Source organism: Rattus norvegicus, chromosome 17, assembly GCF_021556685.1.
Source record: "Rattus norvegicus strain SHRSP/BbbUtx chromosome 17, alternate assembly SHRSP_T2T, whole genome shotgun sequence".
Taxonomy (NCBI): Eukaryota; Metazoa; Chordata; class Mammalia; order Rodentia; family Muridae; genus Rattus; species Rattus norvegicus.
This window is the reverse complement of record NC_141550.1, coordinates 27,105,332-27,130,128: the sequence shown is the minus strand read 5'-3', so window position 1 is coordinate 27,130,128 and position 24,797 is coordinate 27,105,332. Positions and strand designations below refer to the sequence as shown.

Below are 24,797 nucleotides of genomic sequence, written 5' to 3'. Positions count from 1 at the left end.
ACCCACACCAGGGGCCTCACTACCACCTGTAACTCCAGCTTCAGGGAATCCAAAGCTACCTTCTGGCTTCTGTACACACCGTAACAGACACTCATAAGTAAAAAATAAATCTAAAACACACACACACACACAGAGAGAGAGAGAGAGAGAGAGAGAGAGAGAGAGAGAGAGAGAGAAATTACTCTATACTCCTATAATTCCAGTGCGTTGGACAAGGAGACGAGAGGAGCCCTGCAGCTCACTGATGACCAGCTGGATTAATAGAATCAGGGAGAACCCAGGAACCAATGGGCAAGCTTATGTCTAAACACAAGGGAAGCGGCCAGGTATGCTTGGTTACACCCGTGATCCCAGCACTCGGGAAGCGTCTGCAGGCAGATCTCTGTGAATTCTAGGCCAGCCTAGTTCATATAACAAGTTCCAAGCCAGCCAAGGCTACATAGCAAGACCCTGTGTTAAAACACAAGAACAAACACAACAACACCACCTAAAACAAAAACAAAAAACAAGGGAAGCAATTCTTGAGCTGTAAGGTGTGACACGACACCCGAGGTTGTCCCCTGATTTTCATGTGTACAATCACACAAATGCACAATTCATGGTAGCTGAACTATAGATGCAGCCAGCCTAGATACTCATCAGTGGATGAATGGATAGAGTCACATACACACTCACATACAACACACACACACACAACACGCACTCATGCACACTCACATACACATACAACACATATTAACTCACACACACAATACACACTCATCCACACTCACATACAACACACACACAACACACATTAACTCACTTATACACACAACACACTCATAGACTCACACACAACACACACACACTCATGCACACTCACATACACACAACACACACACACAACACACATTAACTCACTTATACACATAACACACACTCATAGACTCACACGCAACACACACTCATGCACACTCACACACACAAAACACACATTCACTCAAACACCAGACATGCTCACACACACTCACACACAATACACACTCATGCACACTCACATATACACACAACACACATTAACTCACATACAACACACACTCACACACAACATAAACTCACTCATACACATTCACACACACAACACAGTTCACTTACACACATACCAGAGATACACTCACACACAACACACACTCGTGCACACTCACATACACACACAACACACATTAACTCACTCACACACTCACACATACAACACACACAACACACATTCATACACACACAACACATACTCATACACTCATATACATACACAACACACATTCACCACATATACATCACACACACACACACCACACACCCATTCATGCACACTCACATATACGCACAACACACATTCACTCACATACCCAGACACCACATACACTCACACACACAACGTACACACAACACACACTCATTTACAACACCCACTTACTTGTGCACACTCACATGCACCATACACATTCATACACACACACAGACACACACACACACATGCACGCACGCACATAATGCTTTCTTAAAGACATCTTCCTCTGATGCTGGGATTACAGGTTAGGATCACCATGTTTGGCCTAAAACTTCAGGGGTTTGTTTTGTTTTGTTTTGTTTTTTCTTTCATCAGCCCTCTAGTGTGCAGCTGCCCTCTAAGGAAGAAGGGTGACAGGAAGGGGTGGCTCTTAACAGCCCAGCCTCCAGAAGTGGCGGCTTCTCAGTGGTTTTAAAGGTCACTTGCTGACCTGACCGACCGACCGTTGCTGGGACTGAGGAAACACACACAGGAAGTGTTATGCAAGTGAGCACAGAGACGCACAGGCTCCTGCAGGAGGCCCCATCTGATGCTACAGGTCCCTGCCTCAGGAGCCCTCCAGTACTACAGCTGTGGCCACAGCTTGGCCAGATGACAGACAGTACTGGGTGGGTGTCCCCCACACTGAGCTGACAGCTGAGGGCAAGACAGGATGGCGCCAGCCCCCACCAGCTAGGGACTTTTCAGAGCAGGTATCACGAGAGCTACTAAAGGGCTTGTGACTTTTGTCCCACAGTCAAACTTCAGGATTGCACAAACCACCAGCCTGGAGTGACCTTGCCTTGTGGGAAAGCACAGAGGAGCCCAGGCTCCCACGCAGACGGTAAGTCCACATGGGTACTGAATACCAGTGTTCTGGGAGCTTAAAATACATCCACAGAAGGAGCAAGGCCTGCTGGCTCTCACCTTAGATCTGCTTGACACAGACAAATACCCAAAGGGAGCCCAGACATCATGGCAGGAGTTGTTTGCCTGAGCCCTGCCCTTGTGACAGACAAATCCGATCCCGAAGCCCCTTTTCACACACATAGACCTCACTGGCCAATGAATCTTTGGCCTTCCCCCTCCTCTTCCTCTTCTTCCTCTCCCTACTTCCCCTTCCTTTCCTCCAGGCTGACCAGCGGATAAACCCAAGGCCACCCCATGTCTATACTAGCCTGACAGCCAGATGGCCTCCTTCATCACTCAGCCTTCTCAGCAGGCTACAACCAGGACAAGCTGGGAGCTGACCCAGCATCTCAGAAAATTCTAGAACTTACCCTTTCCTCTTCTCACCCCCACCCCGCCAGCAAACACAGAACACTCCAGCTCTAATCTCCTGCTCACTTCTGCTGAGTCTGCACTGGTTTGGGACTAGATGGATGAATCCCTGAACTCTTTCTACATTACTCCATGTCTGACCACAGCGGACCACCATGTGCTGTGCAGGTGGCAATGCCTGGCCTAGTTTCTGTCATCATTCGAAAGGGTCAGATGCCTTCCACTGGCTTTTGATAATTCACACAGACTCAGGAAACAGGAAGAGAACTGAGCTCTGGTACTGCGGCTCCCCTCCTCTTCCACCTGGGTTACATGTTTCTTGTTCATGCAGAGAAGCTTCCAGAGTGGTCAAGATGGTGATGGGTGATGGATATGGGTTCGGACATCAGCAAAGCTGGAGTGGTATTGGATGGGATGGCTTCAGAGTCACCAGGCTGATCTCTGAGCAAAGTTCAGCATCAAAGCGTGATCTTTGACAATTCGGGCTGACGCTCCACAGATAGTACACAGGGCACAGCTTGTGAAACGACTCCAGCCAGCATGTTCCTGCTAAGTCAGCCAAGAAACTACATGAAAAAGAAACAGCCCAAGGCCAGCACCCAGCTGCTGTGAGGGCAGGAGAAGCAAGGTACCATTCTGGGCATACAAGAGGCAATAAGCTTGAGTCACTCAGATGCAGACTGTGTGAGCCAGGCATGCTTTGATGGCACACCAGGTCACAAACAGTCCTCTTAGGGCCACGTGGGCCCTGTTTGTGTATCCTCTCCTTAGGTCTCTCAGCGCTCCCTCTTCCATCAAGTAAAAGAGGATGATAAACCTGAATCATGATTATCTTGACTAGAGATAGTGGATAGCAGCTACCTGAAGGGGACCCTAGACCAGGGCAGATATGACCATGATGACCTCAAACCACAAGAGCACTAACAGAGCCAGACCCAGCTCTCCTCACCTTCACATAAAGAGGGGGAAACAGATTCAAGACTTCTTTTTCTACCTGAAGCCTGGTTAGGCTTGGAGTTTAGCATTGCCACAGCATCCTCTTAGGGCAATACTCATTGGAGAAAGATTATTATTCCCTGGTTAGCACAGTATTCAAGGTGTAGGATTGAGTAGACACACACACGCACGCACACACACAGAGAGAGAGAGAGAGAGAGAGAGAGAGAGAGAGAGAAATCGCACAGAGAGAGACAGATCATACACACAGAGACACACAAACCACACAGAAAGGCACACGTACACTGCACATGCACACACTCATAGACACACATACAGAAATATACACAGAAAGAGACACACAGAGATACCCACACATAGACAAACACACAGAGAGATACACACAGAGACAGACACACACACACACACACACACACACATACAGATACAGACATATACAGACTCAGAAAGAAATAACCACACACAGACACACAGAGAGGCAGACATACATAAATACACAGATACACACTGAAAGACACAGAGATACCCACACACAGAGAAAAACACACAAAAATACACACAGAGATATACACACAGACACATACATAGACACAGAGAGATATACATGCAGAAATATACACACAGAAACATACACACAGAGTCTGAGAAAGAGAGAGAGAGAGAGAGAGAGAGAGAGACCTACACACAGACACACACAGAGATACTCACACAGAGAGACATACACCATGAAAATGATACATTCAGAGAGACTGAGACATAGACAAACAGAGATACAAAGAGAGACAGAGAGAGAGGCCAGTTTCTGGCATCTACTTTCTAATTAAATGTAACAAACCAGTGGCTAATCCATGCAGTCACTAACACAGACAATGTAGGTGGAGCTGTCCTGGTGGGGGGGGGGTGTAAGGCCTTGGACTTCAAGGCTCTTCTTGGTTGGCAGCCTCTCCACTCCTAGGACAGCTACAGGTCCTTACCAAAATGTCAAGTCTGGGTCATCTACCCATTCACATTGACTCAACAGTCAAAAACTTCCTTTCTATTGTGTGAGACTCAGACACGCTATGGTTGAATGTAGTCCAAAAGGTCAAGGGCTGGAAAATTAACCTCCAGTTTCATAGGCTCACGGAACGGAGGTGGGGACTCCGGGAGGCTGTTAGGGCAGATGACGTCATGAAAGTAGAGATCCCAGGATGGCATGCGTGGCTCTTAAAGAAGAGGAAGAGAGACCCAGACTAGCACATTTGTTCTGTCTCACCGTGCGCTAAGGCCTCTTGTGGCTCTTCTAGAGAACCCTAGTTCTGGTCCCAACACTCGTGCCAGGTGACTCGGAGTGCCTCTAACTCCTGCTTTAGAGAATCTGACTCCTTTTGTTGGCTTCCAAGGGTACCTGAACATGTGTCACACACACATACACACACACACACACACACACACACACACAAACACACACACAAACACACACACGCACACGCACCCACTCTTACACAGACACATAAAAACTAATAAAAGAAACTTTTAAAAGTATTTTTACTTATTTTAAACATTACTTATTTATTTTTAAACAAAACGTTGCAAGTAAAATAACAATGCAAATTAGTCAAACCCAAAGACTGCACAACTTAATAAGCTTCTATACAGTTAGAGCATGTTTATATATTTTAATAATTTATTTACCTTTATTTTATGTGCGTTGGTGCGAGGGTGTAAGATCCCTGGAACTAAAGTTACAGATAGTTGTGAACTGTCACCTGGGTGTGGGGAATTGAACTTAAATCCTTTAAAATCCGGATGCCTCTGAAAGCTGAAACTCTCTTTTTGGCTGTTATTAATTAAGGTGACATGGCTGTGACAATTACTCACTGAAACTTAAGGGAGGGAAGATGGATTTGTGCTTGTAGTTTCAGCCCGTCATGGCAGCAGCAGTGAGAACACGCCATGGAGTCTTTTCACATCACGGCAGACCAGAAAGTAAAGAGACGGGAGCAAGGGGGGAGGGCTGAGCACGGCCTCCAAACGCCTGCTTGTGGATGTGTGCGTGGACACTGAAACACATCTGAGAGGGGGCTGCCTCAGGAGGAAGCCTTGAACTCGCTATTGCCTGCAGAGGGAGAGAAGGGACTGCAATGAACACAGAAGAAAACTGGAGTTGAGAGCGCACTTCTCATATACGATGGAATGCTCAGGCCACATGTAAAACACACTGTGACCTCGAAGCAAAAGGTTAATGACTGTTTCGCTCCCATCACAATGGGGGAGGACCTGAGCCTGGTGGAACAGGCCTTGATCTCAGCACTTGAGAGGTGGAGGAGGCAAAAGCATCGGGAGTTCAGGGTCAGCCTCAGCTCTGAGTTGAAGGCTAGCCTGGGCTAATTGACCTTGTGAAAAGAGAGAGGCAGAGGAGGGGACAGAGACAAGGAGACAAAGAGTGACGGAGAAACAGAGTCAGAAGGCAGAAAAAGAAAGGGAGAAAGGGAGGGAAGGAGTGAGAAAAAGAAAGAAAGGAAGATTAAACACAGTATCAGTGTCAAGAGTCCCTGCAAGTTGGACCCTCCATGTACCATTAATGGGAATCTAGATGGTGCAGACCCTGTGCAAAACAGTATGGAGTGTCTTCAAAAAGTTCAATGGAGAGAGATGGCTCAGCAGTAAAGAGCAGCTGCTCCTGCAGGGGACCAGAGTTCAATTCCCGGCACCTACTTGGTGGCTCACAACTGTCTCTATCTCCAGTTCTAAGCAATCCCACCCCATCTCATGACCACTGTGGGCATGTGGTGCATAGATATGTATGCAGCCAAGACATCCACATACATAAAAAGTAAAAAATAAATGAAATGAAAAAGGACCGCATGACCCATTAATTCTACTTTTGGGTGTATATCTGAAGGAATTAAAAACAGGGATACAAAGAGAGACGACTCGTCCATGGTCAAAGAAGTAGCCTAAAAGTGCTTATCACCAAATACTCAGGTTTTGGAACCAAATGGCTCCAGGGCAGAGGCTTCCTTTGCAGGACAGCAGCCACGGTCAGGGGCCTGTGAATGGCCAGTGGGTCCAAACTGCTGTCAGTGAGGACTGTGAACACTGGGGCACAGATGCAGAGCCCAAGACTCCCAGAATCAGGCTGCTGGTATCAGGAGTGCTGTCCAAAGGACCATGAGCCCAGGCTGTCACAGTGCCAGCCTCCTCGATGACTCATAAGGGGTCATAATGAGATGTTTGAGATAGACCCCCTGTGTCTCTCATGAGGATCCCAAGCAGTGAATGAGAGGCAAATCTTCACCCTTAGGTTTTACCATTTGGGTTTTTTTTCCCTCACTTTTTTTTTTAAGTCAAAAGAAGTGCTTTTCTTGTTCAGCTAATTTGGACCGATTTTATGGTTTCCGCAATTGATTTAAGGTTTCTCCTTTCCAATAAAAGGTGGCCCAAGATGGTCTTCTAGTGCCAAGAGCTCCTGCCCAACAAGGAGGCAGAGGCACAAGTATCTGTAAAATTCCAACCCTAAAAAAAACCTACTCACTGCTCACACATCCTCCAGGGCTCCTGTGAGCTCCAGCTTCCTCACGTGTACCCACAGCCCGGTTAAAAAGACAGGCCCAGCCTTGTTCAGCAAAGGGATGAATCACAGGGACAGTGACCAACATGTTAGAAGAAACAAAGACCCTGTGGGAGTGGGAGATAGCCCAATAAATGTAGAGTTTCCGATGCCTGCCTTTAGGCTGGGAAAGGGAACTTCATTTGTTCCCAGATTCAAAGCGGTCTATTCAACCACAGAGGGGCAAGGAAGATCAGGGGAAAGAGACACCTGGCTTCCCTTTTGCCTTAGCTTCTCTGTTCATCCATCCTCACAGGCTCTAGGCTAAACCAGCCAGAATTCGGAGGTAATGAACCCTGGGGGATATAATTTGCAATAGGCAAATACCAGCTACGCAGAGTCCTCAGGTATGCAGACAAAGAGTCCCACAGCCCATTGTGTGCAGGTGCTGTGGTGGGCCTGTAATTGGCCTGGGTAGGAATGAAGATATCCTAAGAAGATATCCCAGTCCAGTCTCTCAATCTCAACATCAGAATGCTAAAACAATAGGCCCTAAAGATGTGGGAATTACCCAAGGATTCTCGTGATGGGCAAAGTAAAGGGGGAGATGGTCTGAGAAAGAGATTCCACACAGTTCTAACAACTTGTGAAACCACCTTCCAGGATGAGACTGAAGCCCAGGGACAGGTCAGTGGTGGGCAGGATCACACCTTGGCCAGCACCTCTTTGGCCCTCTATTTATGCTTTGACCTCAGTTCAGGCCCCTGAAGACAGACTTAGGGATGCTCACTGCATTTCTTCTTTCCTCTTCCCAGTGTGGCCATATTGGATAACGTCTTTCTTCTGCTTTCCATGATTAATTTGGCTTTTTTAATTGGCTTAGACTTCTTGAGAATGAGTGGCCAGACCTAACTTGGGTGGAGGTGGTAATCCCCCAAGTCCCATAACAGCCCCAGCTCGGGGAGGCATCTCTGTGCTTTTTCATCTGTCCTGGTATTTTTGTTTTACATGACTGAGTCACAGACACAGGACTCCTGGAATTTAAGCCTAATGTTCTGATTATCCCAGGAAGCTTGTATGTGTCTGGCTATCTACCTGTGAACTTCCAATGTAGTTTACACCTCTGGCTCCCTTTATTGGGCTGATCTCCCACATGAAGACTCTCTGCTCTGCAAATGTGGGCCCACTAGACAAGTACATGAGATACTGTTGTGTGGTAGACTTTTTCTGGGGAGACACAAACATCTACTCACCCTAGATGGAGATCAGACAATGGGCCAAAGTGTGGAGACCATCAAAGTCCAACTTAGGGAACCAATGAGTTTTATTGGGGTTATTTATAGAAATACAGTTAAGGGTTTACATACTGGAGTGGAAGTGACTCAACGACAGCTTTGACACGAAAGCCCACCCCCAGCATAGGTCACATCTCACAAAAGCTGGAGATCTAGAGCACACTGCACAGCCTACAGGCAGCTCAGAAGGCTGGAGAATTGCACTTCCAGATGATTCATTTGATCTGAGACTCCTCCAGGCAGTTCAGCTGGTCTCTGCTTCTCCCAGGCTGCTTGGTGGCTCTTTGCAGCTTGGCTTGTTGGAGAGTGACTCTCAGCAGTCCTTACTGCTTACTTACTATTGAGGAGGGAGGAGCCTTGTGACTCTACCAGTTTCAGGGACTTCCTGAAGCTATTTTGAGTTGTTTACTTCCGGTCCTCAAGAGGTCCCTGTAGTATTTCACCTCCCTGTAAACATCCAATCCTTCCAAGATTGAAGGTTTTAATAGAGGAGGAAAGTGCTACATAACTGCATGAAAATGAAACTGTTCTTTCTTTAAATCCAGAGGAAGCACCTGACCTTGCCTGGTTGAGCCAAGCGTAAGTCCCCCATACAACCTGCCTTACTGGAGGAGACAGATGCAAGTGATGTCGCAGAAAAGAACCACAAGTGGCAAAAGAACCAAGAAGATAAAGTCACAGTTACGCCTGTCTGTTCCTCCGGGTTGCTCTGACCTTGTTTGGTCATCGAGGATGAGGAAGGGAGGGACCATTATTCCTGTCTCCTAGTGAGGGAAAACAGACAAGGACAGTGGCTCAAGGTGGCATTAGACTCAAGACATTGCTGTTGTGTCTAGAAAAGAGTTAAAAACAAGAAATGAAGGGAGAGGAGTCAGAGATAAAGGAACCCGTAGTGGGCAGGGGAGATGGTAACTTGCTGCCCGGAATGATGGCCTGTGAGGAAGGAGCCCAGCCTGGTCAGCTGAAGTGTAGCATCCCAGTAAAGCACTGGTACCCTCCCCCCATCATCCCAGAGCCCTGGAAATCCAAAGCCACTCCCCTCTTCTCCCAAGCCGGAAGACCACTCATTCTCAGTCCTTTCCTCTCTCAGGGCCGCCACTTCAGGCGCTGTTTCCTTTTCTGGGAGGCGCTGACATACAAGGTAGAGGGAGATGCGGCACGGACGCTGGACTTATTTACCTGAGTGTCCACGACAGCCTCCTAGCAGAAAGTGACCCCCGCCCCCAGCAGCCTCTCCTTCCTACCCACAGCAGAATGCCTCAGCCCTTATGACAGTGGCACAGATGCCATTTCCCAGGCACACCCTGGGCTGGGGAAGATGAGCAAAGCTTGTTCTATTCCCCGCCAGCCATGCTAATGCACGTGTAGGACAGGGACTCAGGCTGTGTTTGGCTAAAACAAGAAACGCCTCTCTTGCTGGGGCAGCCTTGCAGCCTTGCAGGCGGATTCTGAGAATGCACCCAAATTGGACATTTGCTTATTTTTCACTCCAAAGGAACCACAAGAAGATGCCCTTTTAATCTGTTTATATCACAGAAATGCTCCCGGGGAGGTAGACAGAAACTTCCCTGCACATCTGGCGGTCCTTCTAACTGCATCCTGTAATCTAGCAGTCCTGACTCCCCATACACCCAGAGCCCTGCTTCCTGGCTAGACGATCCTTTACCATCCGCTCATCCACAAGGTTGCGGACAAGCACAGCCACTGCAACATTTTTTTTTTTTCTTCACATAGGGAAAACGACTCTTTAGTTCATGTAGTCTCTCTGGTTCTGGTCCCCAGAGTCAGTAAACAAACAGCTTGTCCTTGGAGCAATTGCCTCCCCATTCCTGTGCAGTGGCACCACAGGCTAACAGCCGTCCCCTGGGCTGTGTTACAGAAGGGGCATTCTTGGCCCTCTGCAATCAGAGGATGCCACATTACTGATGGGGACAGATGTTCGCATAACTCAGCGTTACTCTCTTGAGTCTTGTTTCACTTCTTTTCTGGAGACCTTTCGATTTGGGAACAAAGCCCCTGGCTCCTCCTGGGTTGGTCTGGCCGGTAAACATCCTGGTCTGAATTTACCGAGGTGGGTTGCTAAATTTAATTGCCAGTTTCCATGCCATGTGATGGCGTGTAACAGGCCAGCTCACCTCGTGAGTTAGTCAAGGGTTTAAAATAAATGCTTTCTGTTGGAAAGGACGATAAAGATTCCTATTATTCACTGCTGGGCCTGGAGATTGAGCAGGTCCTGGTTTTACAAGGGAGGCACAGTGGTGCTAATCTTACAAGCTCTGTCACTCCCCGCTGTTGAGGAAGACGGCCTTGGCCACCCCCCCGCCCTGAGGAAAGAGCTCTGGCCAGGCTTCAAGAGACCTTTGCCAGCCCAACCCGTCTGAGGTCTCTGTGACCTTGGGACACAAATAGCACTGTGGACCAACCTCAGCTTCTCCATCCAGGAAGAGGAGTGTAACACAAAGCATCAGGAGCCACCTGGCGCGTGGCGCTTTCAGCAACCGTGTTAGACATGCAAGGACATCTGAGTGAACGCATTCAGAACACCAGGCATAAGCCAGCCAGGGAAATCACGTTCTTCTTACTCATGTCCTTCAAGATGCCAGAGACAATAGAAGGATACCACTGTGCTGTGTGCGTTTCTTTAATACCTTCCTCACAAAGCCATTCTCACTGAAAGCTCGCTGGGCCCCCAGCATGTCCCCCCTCTCCCCAAATTACTCAACGTGTCCAGAGAAGTCACAGCACTGACCTAACTTGGAAACCTGTAAGGAATGCAGTCTTGGGCTGCACCTCATTCCTGATCATTGTATAGCTTGACATCCTCCCCAGGGATGAATGTGTGATTAGGTTTGAGGTGCCCGAACCTAAGTTCATCAAATTCAGTGCACCTCAGAAACCTTCCTGGAAGGCCCATTACTGCTTTGGTGGGCCAGTTGTTGAGGCCTGAGTCTGTGCATCCTGATCAGCCTCCCAAGATTTGCACATCTAATGAATTCTCTGATGATAATGATGTCAGACTAGGGACCACTACTTCAAGAACCACCGGTAGGTTTCCTTGAGCAGGCTGCTTTTAGATGTACAATGCCCAGGCCATCCAAGGTCCATTTAATATCTCCTAAATATGAATAATGGTTTCCTCTACCTCTGGAATTACTGTATCCCCCTCTTAATACATGTCTCTGGCTTGCTCTTCCTTTTTTACTCTAGTGTTAGTAATAATCAGGACTAGTGTTAGGATGGATGGCCTATACGACTGAGCCTATATACACTTCTCATTCAAAAGGTCATGATTTCTTACTTTGGGCTTGGTAGTGTGTGGGGACCAGAGGGCTGTGAAAGGAGCAAGCCTGGAACAAGAGTGTGGTCCAGGCTTGTCCAAAACCTTGGAAATCTCGTCCTGAGATCAGCAGGAGTAGGACTGCTGACCTTTGTCCCGGGTCTGCGTGTCCCAGTGCACATAGCCCTGTGCCTCTAACCTTCTCCTCACCAGATGTAGCCAGTAGCCAGGTTAAACTTTCTTTTCCCCATGAGGTCATGAGCACTTGGAATTCCTCCTCATGCAAATGAGGCATCCCCAGCCCCATGTCTCAAGCCAATGATATACAATCACCCTCCCCAAAGGTTTAAATAGCCTTTGTTCCTACCAATATATTGAATCTGTTTTTTCCAACTCGTGTGTGTGTGTGTGTGTGTGTGTGTGTGTGTGTGTGTGTGTGTACACTCCTGCACATTCCCATTCTTTGCCTGAGCACTCACTGCCAGCCAAGATTCTGCTTGCACCCACCTGCACATAGTTAAGCTTCCCTCCCTCCAGCCCAGTTCAGTGTTCACCCGGCCTGGTGACCCAAAAGAAGAGTGAGTTGAGATGCATTGCTCAGGCTGGCTTTGAATTCCTGGGAACAGGGTATCCTCCTACCTCTGCCTTCCAAGTAGCTGGGACCACAGTGTGGTGAGTATCTCCTCTGACTTTTAATAATAATTTTGTCCTTTGGCACCTAGAACGTCTACCTTACATATGCCATACAGTATACTTTTCATGCAATTGGAGCTTGAGTAGAATTTGAGGATTTGGAGTGTCATTTGGAGTGGAAACCATTCATAGATGTGAAGGAAAAGCACAAAGTAGAGGAAGGTGTAAGCAGAGAAATAATGGGCCGATGCCGCCATTGCCCTCCCTCTCTTCCTCCTCACCGGGGTGTCTTGTGCCGTGAACTTTGGGTGTAAAAAAGATTGAGTGAAGTAACTGCCTGGTTCCAGTGACATGGAGACTTGTAGATAAGCTGGAAGGGAACCAGAGCTTCACAGCCTCAATGCTTCAGTACATCTTTTGAGCAGAGGGGTTGGCTGTCTTGGCTTACCACTGTCTTTTAAGGTTGTTTGTGCAAAAGAGCAGTGGTTCTTCAACTAATGAGTCACAGCCCCTTTGGAGGTTGAATGGCCCTTTGGCAGGGGTAACATATCAGATATCTTAGGTACCAGATATTTATATCATAAATCATAACAGTAGCAAAGTTAATTTTGAAGTAGCAATGAAATAATGGTATGGCCGGGGGTCGCCACAACAGGAACTGTATTATAGAGTCACAGCATCAGGAAGGTTGGGAACCACTGCTCTAGAGCAAAGACCTGGTTTGCTTGCTGCCCTGTTTAATAACAGCAATGTCTCTCTCTCTCTCTCTCTCTCTCTCTCTCTCTCTCTCTCTCTCTCTCTCTCTCTCTCACACACACACACACACACACACACACACAGAGAGAGAGAGAGAGAGAGAGAGAGAGAGAGAGAGAGAGAGAGGCAAAGGGCACATGTTTGCTAGCAGTTCATATGAAAAGACGACTAGGGCTCCTTTACCTTCTCGTCCTCTGAGAGTGGAGTTGTCACATGGCCCTGAGAAACCACCATTTAAAAGTGACAGCATTCGGGGCTGGGGATTTAGCTCAGTGGTAGAGCGCTTACCTAGGAAGCGCAAGGCCCTGGGTTCGGTCCCCAGCTCCGAAAAAAAGAACCAAAAAAAAAAAAAAAAAAGTGACAGCATTCTGGCTGTGCCTGTGAGTGTTAGGGGTCTTTTCTATCTAGCCTAGGGCACTGAAATCTCTAGCCAGCACACTCAAGATTTAGCACAGGAGACTGAATTGTCAATCGTAGGAGAAACTAAACTCTCAGAACCTCTGCAGCTATGGAAGTTGCCACATGATGAAAAGTGAAAGATTCCTCTCTCATCTGAGGCAGATGGTTACTCTGCTTACAATACGAAAACCACCTGCCCAAGTTCTTCTGTTAAAAGTCCTGAAATGTTGCAGGACATCTGATCACACTGCGAACCCTGAGACTGTGTTGTATGCTAGAAAAATCTGTTTCTAGTTGTGGTGTAGCTCAATCTTTAATCCCAAACAATGAAGGTAATGTTAGCTTGTAGACAGAAACACCACGTTTGAAAGTAATGTCTAGGGGCTGGGGATTTAGCTCAGTGGTAGAGCCCTTACGTAGGAAGCGCAAGGCCCTGGGTTCGGTCCCCAGCTCCGGAAAAAAAAGAACCAAAAAAAAAAAAAAGTAATGTCTAAGTGAGTGGCAGACAAAGTGACAAATCATAGAAAGATTTTACAGAATAGGATATGCCAAATTATCATAAGAACAGAGAGAAAAGAGAGACTACTTAATAGAGAGCAACAAGGGGAAGATGGCCGCTTTACTGGGACAGTTGTTCGGAGAAACAGAGAACAAGGTAGACACAGGTGAGGACAGAATGGGCCAGAGAATGAGAAGGAGCCTGATTAGAACAATTGCCAAAAGTTAGTTAGCTAGATGAACCCAAGCAGAACAATTCAGTCAAAGGCTGAAAGAAGCCAGTTTGAATCAGTCAGCCTGGAGAGGAGTCTTGAGTCAGAACAGCTGAGCTGACCAGCCAGCCAGAGTTCAGAAAGAGCTAGGAAGAGGTGAGCTTATTCAGCAACACGTCTCAGGGGCTGAAACAGTCTAGGCCTAGATTAGATTGTATGGAGGCTAGATGCTTCCAGGACTGGGCCTAGGTTAGCAGACGGAGGTTGCAAGCTTCAGAGTCAATTACATCTGAGGAAATAAAAGTTACTGTGACACTAAAGTGGTTAAAGGAGAAAGAGTAATCCCGTGTAAGGAGTTCTCCCAGCTTGTGTATAAACAGCAGCGGCCATATTCAAAAGGTTTCCGTGTGAATGGAATCAGTTTATTCTGTGTAGCTCCAGAGAAGTGAACTTAGACATAGAAAACTTTCAGGTCAATGAATCAATAAGGCAAACTCTAACTGGAGCTCTCCCAAAGAGAACAAACAGGGAGGTCATATGCTCAGTTCTGGCTTGGTATAGGACTTCTATATAGAGAAGCAGTGGAGGCAGAGGTTGCAGAGAGCCTTTCAAACATGCTCCTGGGGAGAGACCACTCTGGCGGACTACCTGATCACATATCTTTTCACACTGAGGCATAGGGAAGGTCAGCTGGTAGACCCAGCTCAGGGTCCTGAGCAAATGTGCTTGAGATAGTTAAGGCTTAATGCTTAGTCTTATGGAAACTCTGCCACCTAACGTACCCACGGGGTGCTGGTGCTGGAGAATCAGTTCATGCTAACCTAACTCACTAAGAGCCTGAGTCAGCCAAGGCCCTAATATTGATGCAAGAGTTAAACTCTCCTGATTGTTTTCAATAGCTAGTGTCCAGGTCAGACTTCCCGCCTTTACCTTCCAGGTAGCAATGGTATTGATAATCAAGAGTTTGTATAGATACATCCGACAGCAGTAGAGGCTAGTGCCAGAACTTCTCGGGTAGATAATACCTGTGCTTACTGACCTGAGTATCCTTCACTCAGTCAGGTCTTTTTTTTTTTTTTTTAAGTATTTACTTTAAGTATGAGTACACTATAGCTGTCTTCAGACACACCAGAAGAGGGCATCAGATTCCATTACAGATGGTTGTGAGCCACCATGTGGTTGCTGGGAATTGAACTCGGGACCTCTGGAAGAGCAGCTAGTGCTTTTAACTGCTGAGTCATCTCTCCAGCCCTGTCAGCCAAGTCTTTTTGCTCTGACAGTGCTGGCAATGTCCCATCATCCTTAGCTTCATCTCCCCTGTATTGGCACAGTTTTGTTTGCTATAACAAAAGATTTATGACAAGATTTTAATTTTTTTTTTAAAAAGGGGTTTACTTAGTTCACAGTCATAAAAGTTCAAGAACGTTGGGCAAGCATCTGCTCAACTCTGGTGGGAGCCTTTCAGCATGCGTTATTTCTGTATTACTGTGGCAAAATACCTGACAGATACAGATGAAGGGAGGTGTGATGGTTGTATATGCCCAGAGAGTGGCACTATTAGAAGGTGTGGCCCTATTGGAGTAGGTATGGCCTTGTAATAGGTTTGTCACCATGGGAGTGGGCTTTAAGACCCTCACCCTAGCTGCCTGGAAGTCCATCTTCCACTAGCAGCCTTCAGATGAAGATGTAGAACTCTCACCTCTGCTTGTACCAAGCCTGCCTGGATGCTGCCCTGCTCCCACCTTGATGATAATGGACTGACCCTCTGAACCTGTAAGCCAGCCCCAAATAAATGTTGTCCTTTATAAGAGTTGCCTTGGGCTCTCTTTGCCCCATCCACTGTGAGAATGAAGACCATTCTCAGCAATCAGACTGTCGACATCCCAGAAAATGTCGCCATCACTCTGAAGAGGCACACAGTCATTGTGAAGGACCCTAGGGGAACTCGGAGGAGTGACTTCAATCACGTCAATGTAGAGCTGAGTCTTCTTGGAAAGCAAAAGAAAAGGCTCCATGTTGACAATGGTGGGGTAACAGAAAGAAACTGGCCACTGTCAGAACCATCTGTAGTCATGTTCAGAACACGATCAAGGATCTGACACTGGGCTTCCGTTACAAGATGAGGTCTGTGGATGTTCCCTATCAATGTCGTTATTCTGGAGAATGGGTCTGTGGTTGAAATCTGAAATTTCTTGGGAGAATAATATATCTGCAGATGAGGGTCGGATGAGGACAGGTGTTGCTTGTTCTGTCTCTCAAGCCCAGAAGGATGAATTAATCCTTGAAGGGAATGATATTGAGCGTGCTTCAAATTCAGCAGCTCTGACTCAGTGAGCCACAATAGTTAAAAACAAGGATATCAGAAAGTTTTGGGATGGCATCTGTGTGTCTGAGAAGGGAACCACGCAGCAGGCTGACGAGTGAGCCCTCAGTTTCCCAGCTCTAGAAACAAGATCGTGATCACAAGTACAATTTGGGCTCCTTGGGGACAATAAAAGACTTACATATTGAAAAAGTAAAAGAGGCTGCCTTGGGGAGCAGCACCTTGGAGGTCTGTGGGTCTGTGTCTTACTTCAACAGTGTTTGGACAGAACAAACCCGGAGACTCCCACTTTTTAGCTTCCAGTCGCCTTGCAAGTCTCTCTGGTCACAGCCTCTGGGACCATCTCCTAGCAGCCTTCGGCTCCAAGGACCAGCCAGCACCATCTTCGAGGTTAGCCCCATATTCCAGATCAGCCATGACCTCTCAGATTTGTCAGAATTATTCCACCAAAGTGGAAGCTGTGTGAACCGCCTGGTCAACTTGCACCCGCGGGCCTCCTACACCTTCCTCTCTCTGGGCCTCCTTTTTGATCGGGATGGTGTGGCTTTGGAGGGCAAAGGCCACTTCTTCCGTGAATTGACGCTAGGGCACCGAGCGTCTCCTCAAGTTGCAGAGTGAACTCAGGGGCCGTGCACTCTTCCAGGATGTGCAGAAGCCATCTCAAGATGAACAGGCCATGGAAGCTGCCTTGGCCCTGGAAAAGAACCTGAACCAGGCCCTGTTGGATCTGCATGCCCTGGGTTCTGCCCGCACAGACCCTCATCTCTGTGACTTCTAGGAGAGACACTTCCTGGATAAGGAGGTGAAGCTCATCAAAAAGGTGGGCAACCACCTGACCAACCTCTGTAGGCTGGCAGGGTCACAACCAGCGCAGACTGGCATAGACCAGGCATCTCTGGGCGAGTATCTCTTTGAGCACCTCACTGTCAAGCATGACTAGGAGGCCTCTGAGCCTTCCAAGGGGCTCCCTCCTCTGCTCTGCACCAGCAGCCTCAGGACCTCCACCTGAGTGAAACTCTCAAGCCACTAGGCAGCTTTGTAACCACCCTGGAGCCTCGCCCATCTTCCAAGTCTTGGACCAAGTAGAAATAAAGCTTTTTGAAATAGAAAAAGAAAAAAGAAAAAAAAGGAGTTACCTTGGTCATGATGTCTGTTCACAGCAGTAAAACCCTGACTAAGACAAGAGGAAAGGTTTGGGGGCCTCTGGTTCCAGCTCATGTGAAAGGAGAGATGGCAGAGTTCATGGCCTTTGAGAGCATTTGGCACACACACACACACACACACACACACACACACACACACACACACTCTCTCTCTCATACACACTCACACAATGAAGGGGCCGGGGTTAACATCCTGCGACCAACCCCATCACTAAGCCTCACGCCCCAGGTAGCATCACCGGCTGGGAACTGAGCACTAAGGTGTGAGTCTGGGGAGGACACTGCAGATTCCAGCTGTCACACCAGCACAGTAGGTCCAGTGGCACTGCAGAGGAATCACAGGACAACACAGGAAGCAAGGGAGAAATGGGGGGCCAGGCCCCCTCTTTCCAAACAATTAACAGGGGTCCCAGGAGAATTTTATCCATCCCTGCTAAGAGCAGGGGAGAGGGGCAGGGTTCTAATTTGTAAATAAACAAACAAACAAAAAATGTTTTATAGGAGCAAAATATCTAAAACAACGCCCAGTATGGTGACAGACGCCTTTAATCCCACCACTTAATAGAGATAGATCTCTGAGTCTGAGGCCAGCCTAATCTACATAGCAAGCTCCAGGCCAGCCAGGGCTAGATAGAGAGACCTTGTGCAAAAATAAGTAAATAAATAAATAAATACATACATACATACATACATACATACATACATACATACAAACAAACCATGCAAAAAAATGTTTAAAACACCACAATCATCAAAATACACACACACACACTCACACACATATACACACACGCACACTCACACACATATACACACACGCTCTCACATACACTTGCATACACTCTCACTCACACTTTCACTCATACATACACACACACTTACACACATATACACACTCACATACCTACACACACACTCTCACATACACTCTCATTCACACATACTCACACTCACACATACTTTCACTCATACACATACATACACACACTCATACACACATATACACACTCACACACATACACACACACTCTCACATACTCTCACATACACTCTCACTCACACATACTCACACTCACACATACTTTCACTCATATACACACACTCATACACACTCACACTCATACACACATACTTTCACTCATACACACACATACACACACTCACACATACTTTCACTCATATACACACACACTCATACACACACACTCATACACACTCACACACACATATACACACATACACACATATCTACATACACGCTCTCACATACACTCACATACACTCTCACTCACACATATTTTCACTCATGCACACACACACACACACACACACACACACACACACACAGTGTTTACTCCACATCACTAGTATCTTTACTTGTGCAGTTCATCCAGTCCTTAGCTTGAGAGTCATCCTACCTTCAATTTTTGAGGCAACAATTTTATTACACTTATTTTTAAAAAACATTTTATTACTTTTCTTTTCGTTTGTTGTTATTGTTGTGTTTGTTTGTTTGTTTGTTTGTTTGGTGGGAGAGGGGCAGTTCCAGGCAGGGTTTCTCTGTGTAGCCCTGGCTCTCCTGAAACTCACTCTATAGATCAGGCTGTCCTCGAACTCACAGAGACTCACCTGATTCTGCCTCCCGGGGCCGGGAGCATGCCATGCAGCACCACCATATGGCTATTTTTTTTTTTTTTTGATAACTTCATACAAAGTATTTCGGTCATATTCACCCCCAAACTCCTTTCAGATCTACGCATGTACATAGCCCCCAAATTTCATGCTCTGCATTTTGGTTTAGATTTATTTTATTATTTTATATGTATGATGATTCGCCTGCCTGTGTGTATGTGCATCGTGGGTGTGCCTTGTGCCCGAGGAGGTGATGGGAGAGCTTTGGAGTCTCTGGAACTAGATTTACAGAACTATGGGAACCCCATGTGAGTGCTGGGACTCAAACCCAGGTCTCTCCAAGAGCAACCGGGTGCTCTCCACTGCCGACTCTCCAGCAGTAATTGTGGGTTTTTGTTTGTTTGTTTGTTTTGTTGTTGCTGTTGCTCAAGTTTCTGTTGTATTAACCAATAATAAGATCCAATTTGTGCTCCTCATATGTTCCTGGGTGTGGAACACTCCTGACCTCACAGAGGGTACAAGTTTGAAGAAAAATGACTCTTTCCTCCCCTGAAAACTATTAACGGCCCATAGATCCTCAAGGGTGCAGCCTTATGAAGCCCTCCCTCTGGATGCTGGAATGTTGGCTGGCTTGATCTTGTGTGGCAGGCAAGGACAACTGCTGTCACTCCATGAAAGCAGCAGTCTGGTTGTGTGCAGAAGATACTATTTTGGTCCTGGTTTTTCCACTCTTTCTTCCTCCATGATTCCCATTATTTGTTTATTTTTAATCTGTTCTCTCTCTCTCTCTCTCTCTCTCTCTCTCTCTCTCTCTCTCTCTCTCTCTCTGTGTGTGTGTGTGTGTGTGTGTGATGTGGGATTGACAGGCACACTGTGTCTCAGCTCATGTATGGAGGCCAGAGGACAATCTCAGACATGTTGGTCTCCAACTTTCACCTTGCTGGAAATGGAGCCTCTGGTTCACTGATGCCCAAGCCAGGCTAACTGGTCAGCAAGCTTTGCAGAGGGTCTCCCGTATCTGCATCCCAGCCCGCATCAAGAACGCTGGAATGACAGATGTGCGCTAGCATGCCCAGGTTTATGGCATTTCCGGGGAATCCAAACTCAGGGCCTCGCACCTGCACGGCAAGCACCTCACCCCTGTACCTTGTCCCCAGGCCCTCAGTGTTGTAAACCTATAGCCTAGTGTGGTTTGTGCTTTCTCCAAGAATCACCTGCGAGTGACGCTGGAGTGGGAGTGTGGCACTGTTAGTAGGTGCCAGAACCTTTGGTGGAGTCAGTGAGCGGTTTGCTCCCACACACCAGCTCTTCCTCCACCGCCCCCCGCCGACCTGGCTGTGTAATCATAGACTTGGGTTAGCGCACGTTCCTGCCCTTGCTATCTACCACAGGCCTGGCATTTTCTCCAGAGCCTGAACTGTGCCATTTAGATTTTGAAACTTTCCAACTGCGAGCAAACAAACCTCTTCTCCATAAGGGGCCAGGTCCAGTTGATCCAGGGAAGGAGTCCAAAGATCACGGATACACACTTTCGTCTGCTTCTCCAGCTATTTCTGATACCCATAGCCACCTCTGCAGAAGTATGCGTTGAAGAGTCCTGGCTTCCCTGACTCTGTTTTTCTATACGTTCTACGAAGCACTGAGCATGGGGGCTGCTGACAAATAGGCTCATTGCACTAGGAAAGACATGGTGTAAACAGTAGAGATTCCTGGGACTTCATCCTGTATCTTTCACGGTGTGCAGGATGTCCTATTAAAGATGGCCATCGTGGGGGTTGGGGATTTAGCTCAGTGGTAGAGCACTTGCCTAGGAAGTGCAAGGCCCTGGGTTCGGTCCCCAGCTGGGGGTGGGGGGGATGATGGCCGTCCTTACAGCAGCTCGTGCCTGTAATCCAAGAACTCGGGAGGTGGGGGCAGCAGGACTTCAACCCCAGCCTGGACTGCATAGTTTAATAAATAATGAATAAATGCTTTCAATCTGCCTTTAAAATCCTAATTTAAAAAAAAACCCTAAAGATGGGCAATGATTGTCACAGCCACATGACAAATGGATAGACCAGCATCCAAGCCATGTGGGCAGTGGCTGTGGGGACAGGAAGCTGCAGAGCCCCACTGGCTGTAAGGTTTAACACCACACACAGGGCTCAATGAGATTAGCATCTCGGGCCCCAGCAAGGAGAAAAGCACCTCCCTGTGCATCCTTTCCCCTCTCAACCCAGACACCCTGGCTACACTGCAAACTCAGAGGCAAAGAGGGGGAGGAGAGTCTGAATTTTTTTTTTTAATTAAAAGACTTTAAGCTCAAAGGGCGAGGAAAAGCATTGACTTTCAGTTTCCCCCATGTGAGTTCATTCATTTTCAACGCCAAAAACAACCTGATATCTGTCCCCGTGGTAATCCACTTACTGTGGCTGAACCCGGGGTGTGAAAAGTTCTGAGAAGACAAAGATGGGCTCAGCCTCAGCTGCCACCTTGAAGAGGCGTGTAAAAGCCTGCAGTTTAATTTTAGCTTCATAACAAAGAAGAGTTTTCCTATCTCCGCAGAAGCCTAGGCTGTCACTTGCTCTACAGGTGTGCTGAGACAGCACCCGCAGCCCAGCCGCAGCCAAGAACGCACCATGCTGAAATGAGGGAGGTGGGTGGCGGGGGCGGGGGGGGGAGGGGGAAACAGAACTAAGCCATTAATCATTTTTTTAAATGCGTTTGGTGAACTGTTTCAGCAAGCGTGGAAACATCCCAAGTAAATCTCACAGTTTCTGCTAAGAATGTATAAAATCAGTGGTGTGTGCGTGTGTGTGCGTGCATGTGTGTGAATTGTGTGTGTGTGTGTGTGTGTGAGAGAGAGAGAGAGAGAGAGAGAGAGAGAGAGAGAGAGAGAGAGAGAATGTGGCTCTGTGTGTGTGTGAATATGGCTCTGTGTGAATGTGTGTGTGAGAGTATGTTTATGTGAGTGAGTGTAAGAGAGAGAGAATGAGTGTGTGTGTGTGAGTGTGAATGTGTGTATGAGAGAGTGTGTGTGTGTGAGCGTGAATGTGTGTATGAGAGTGTGTGTATGTGAATGTGTCTGTGTGTGAATGTGTATATGAGTGTGTGTGTATGAGAAAGTATGTGTGTCTGTGTGTGAATGTGTATGTGAGTGTATGTGTGAGTATATGTATGAGAGAGAGAGGGAGAGAGAGAGGGAGAGAGAGAGTCTGTGGAAAAGAATGATGGCTACAGCAAGGGGTGGGGTCCTGAAGAAGCTGTGATCCACTGGATGTTGTTACTCTGCTTCCCTGAGACCAGAAAACTTGTCAGGAAAGGCTTGTATGTAGCTAGCTCACAGTTTTGTGGGGAGATGGTCCAACCTGCACAGTACTGGGTATATGGAGGGCCTGCCTGCATAGTGTCACAGGCATGGTATTGGCTTTGTGGCAGATCTCCCTGAGTAGCATCATGGACAAATGGCTCTGCAGAATGTCTACCTGCACAGCACCATGGTGTTGGCATTGTATCACAGAGTGTATGAGACAGAGAGAGCTCAGTGAGACAGGAGGCATGAGAGCAGAGAGAAGCCACAGTGGTGAGGGACTAACCAGGGTCCCTTGTGAGCCATGTGAACCTCTTGTCCCAGCAGAACCTTCAGAGACATGAGTCCCTTGTACTGGGCTGAACCAAGCTCCCAAAGCTCCCATCCCCCTCTCAGCATCACCACACTGGGGACCAAGCTTACAACACACATAAACTCTATTTTAAATTATTTCACTTTATGCCTGTGGGTGTTTTGTCTGCATGTAAGTCTGCATTCACATTTACCTAGAGCCTGTGGAGTCTAGAAGAGGGCATTGGATCCTTTAGAACGTGAGTTACAGATAGTCACAAGCAGTCATGTGGGTGCTGAGAACCAAATCTGAATCCTTTGGAAAAACAGGCCATCCTCCTAACTGCTGAGCAATCTATCCAGCTCCAACCAGCACAGGAACTTTTCGGGACATACTCTGAGCCATGCAAACTCCAGCCCAACCATAACAGACAGCAACAACTCATCACCCAGTGGATTCTATTTATTGTGTTCTTTGCCTGTAACAGGTACTGTGCTGGGTCCCGGGGAAGACACAGAAATAGCAAGCGGCCCACAAGATAAGTTAACGAACACACCAATAACAGTCGTACAAGTGGAAGAGACACAAAACAAGGCAAGAGAAGGGGATAAACCTGTTAGATAAGTGAGAGCTGCCCAGGTTCTTCTAGCAAATGAATATAAAGCCCAGGGATGGGGAGATGGCTTGGTGGTTAGGAGCACTGCGGGTCTTCCAGAGGGCAAGGGTTTAGTTCCCAGCACCCACATCAAGTGGCTCCAGTTACCTGTAACTTTAGGGAGCTAATGTAATCTCTGGCTGCCAATGGCGTCAATATTCATGTACACAGACACACAGGCGTATACCTAATTTTTAAAATTGCTTTCTAAAAGAAAGAAAAATACATATGAAGTACACAGAGAGAGCAGTGCAGGGTGCATGGATGGCTTTATACCATGTAGGAAGAGTGGCACATTTCCAGCTTTAAGCTACGGACTACGTAATGGCAAATTAAACACTATCTCTGTGAATAAAAATAATCTGTAAGGTAAAATCGGGCTTTGGTGCCTCTTTGCTGCAGTGACCTTGGAATGAATCCCTCCACCAGGAGAGGTGTGTCACTCAGGTCTCCTGTGGTTCCCTTGGTTCACAACCCCATTTATACATCTGGAGATTAACTGGGCAATGAGGGGTATGAAAACCTAGGTATCAAACCTTTGGGTCCGAAGCCACCTCCTCCCACACACTACCTGATCCATGGCTCTGTTCACCAAGATCCTGCTTTGCGCCAAGAACCACAGCAGGAGACCACTGGTCGGGAGGTCACACAAGGACCCTCTGGCTCCAGTGGAGAGGTGGGTCACATGAATTCCAGCCTGGGTTCCCAACACACTTTCTTCTGGAGGGTATGACCGCTCCACAGATCTGTAACATCCTTGGCAGGGACAATAGATGTGTCTTTGTGTTTCCAAAGATGGGTGCATTTCAAGTAGGAAGATAAGGAGCTTGGACTACAGCATTTCTTACTCATTCCAGCACCTTCTATCAGCTGGCTGTGTGCAATTGTGTGCACACAGCATGTGCCCGATGCTCGCCTCACTGTAGGATGGTCAGTGCACTTCTTTATATTTTAATTTCTAATTGTGTATTTATTACTATAGGGGCGGGGGAGGGGTAAGGCATTGTTTGCCACAGCACACGTGTGGAGGTCAGTACTCTCCTGTGTTTACATGGCTCCGTGGGTCAGCCTCAGATTGTCATGTTTGTGTAAGAGCTTTCCCCACTGGGTCTCTCTCTCTCTCTCTCTCTCTCTCTCTCTTTCCTTTCTTTCCTTCCTTCCTTCCTTCCTTCTTTCCTTCTTTGTTTCTTTCCTTGAGATAAGGTCTTTCTGTGTAGCCCTGGCTATCCTAGAACTTGCTCCTTGAACCAGGCTGTCATTGAACTCAAAGAGATCCGTAACCTCTGCTTCAGCT

The 24,797-nt window shown here is 47.3% G+C and overlaps 1 long non-coding RNA gene across 1 annotated transcript; it reads left to right on the top strand.

The window, feature by feature from the left end:
- The first annotated feature begins 1,796 nt into the window (after positions 1–1,796).
- On the top strand, positions 1,797–10,558 carry LOC120097830 (uncharacterized). Its single transcript, XR_015641249.1, has 3 exons — positions 1,797–1,938; positions 2,067–2,153; positions 8,920–10,558. It is a non-coding gene; the product is annotated as an uncharacterized LOC120097830 (long non-coding RNA).
- Positions 10,559–24,797: the final 14,239 nt, after the last annotated feature.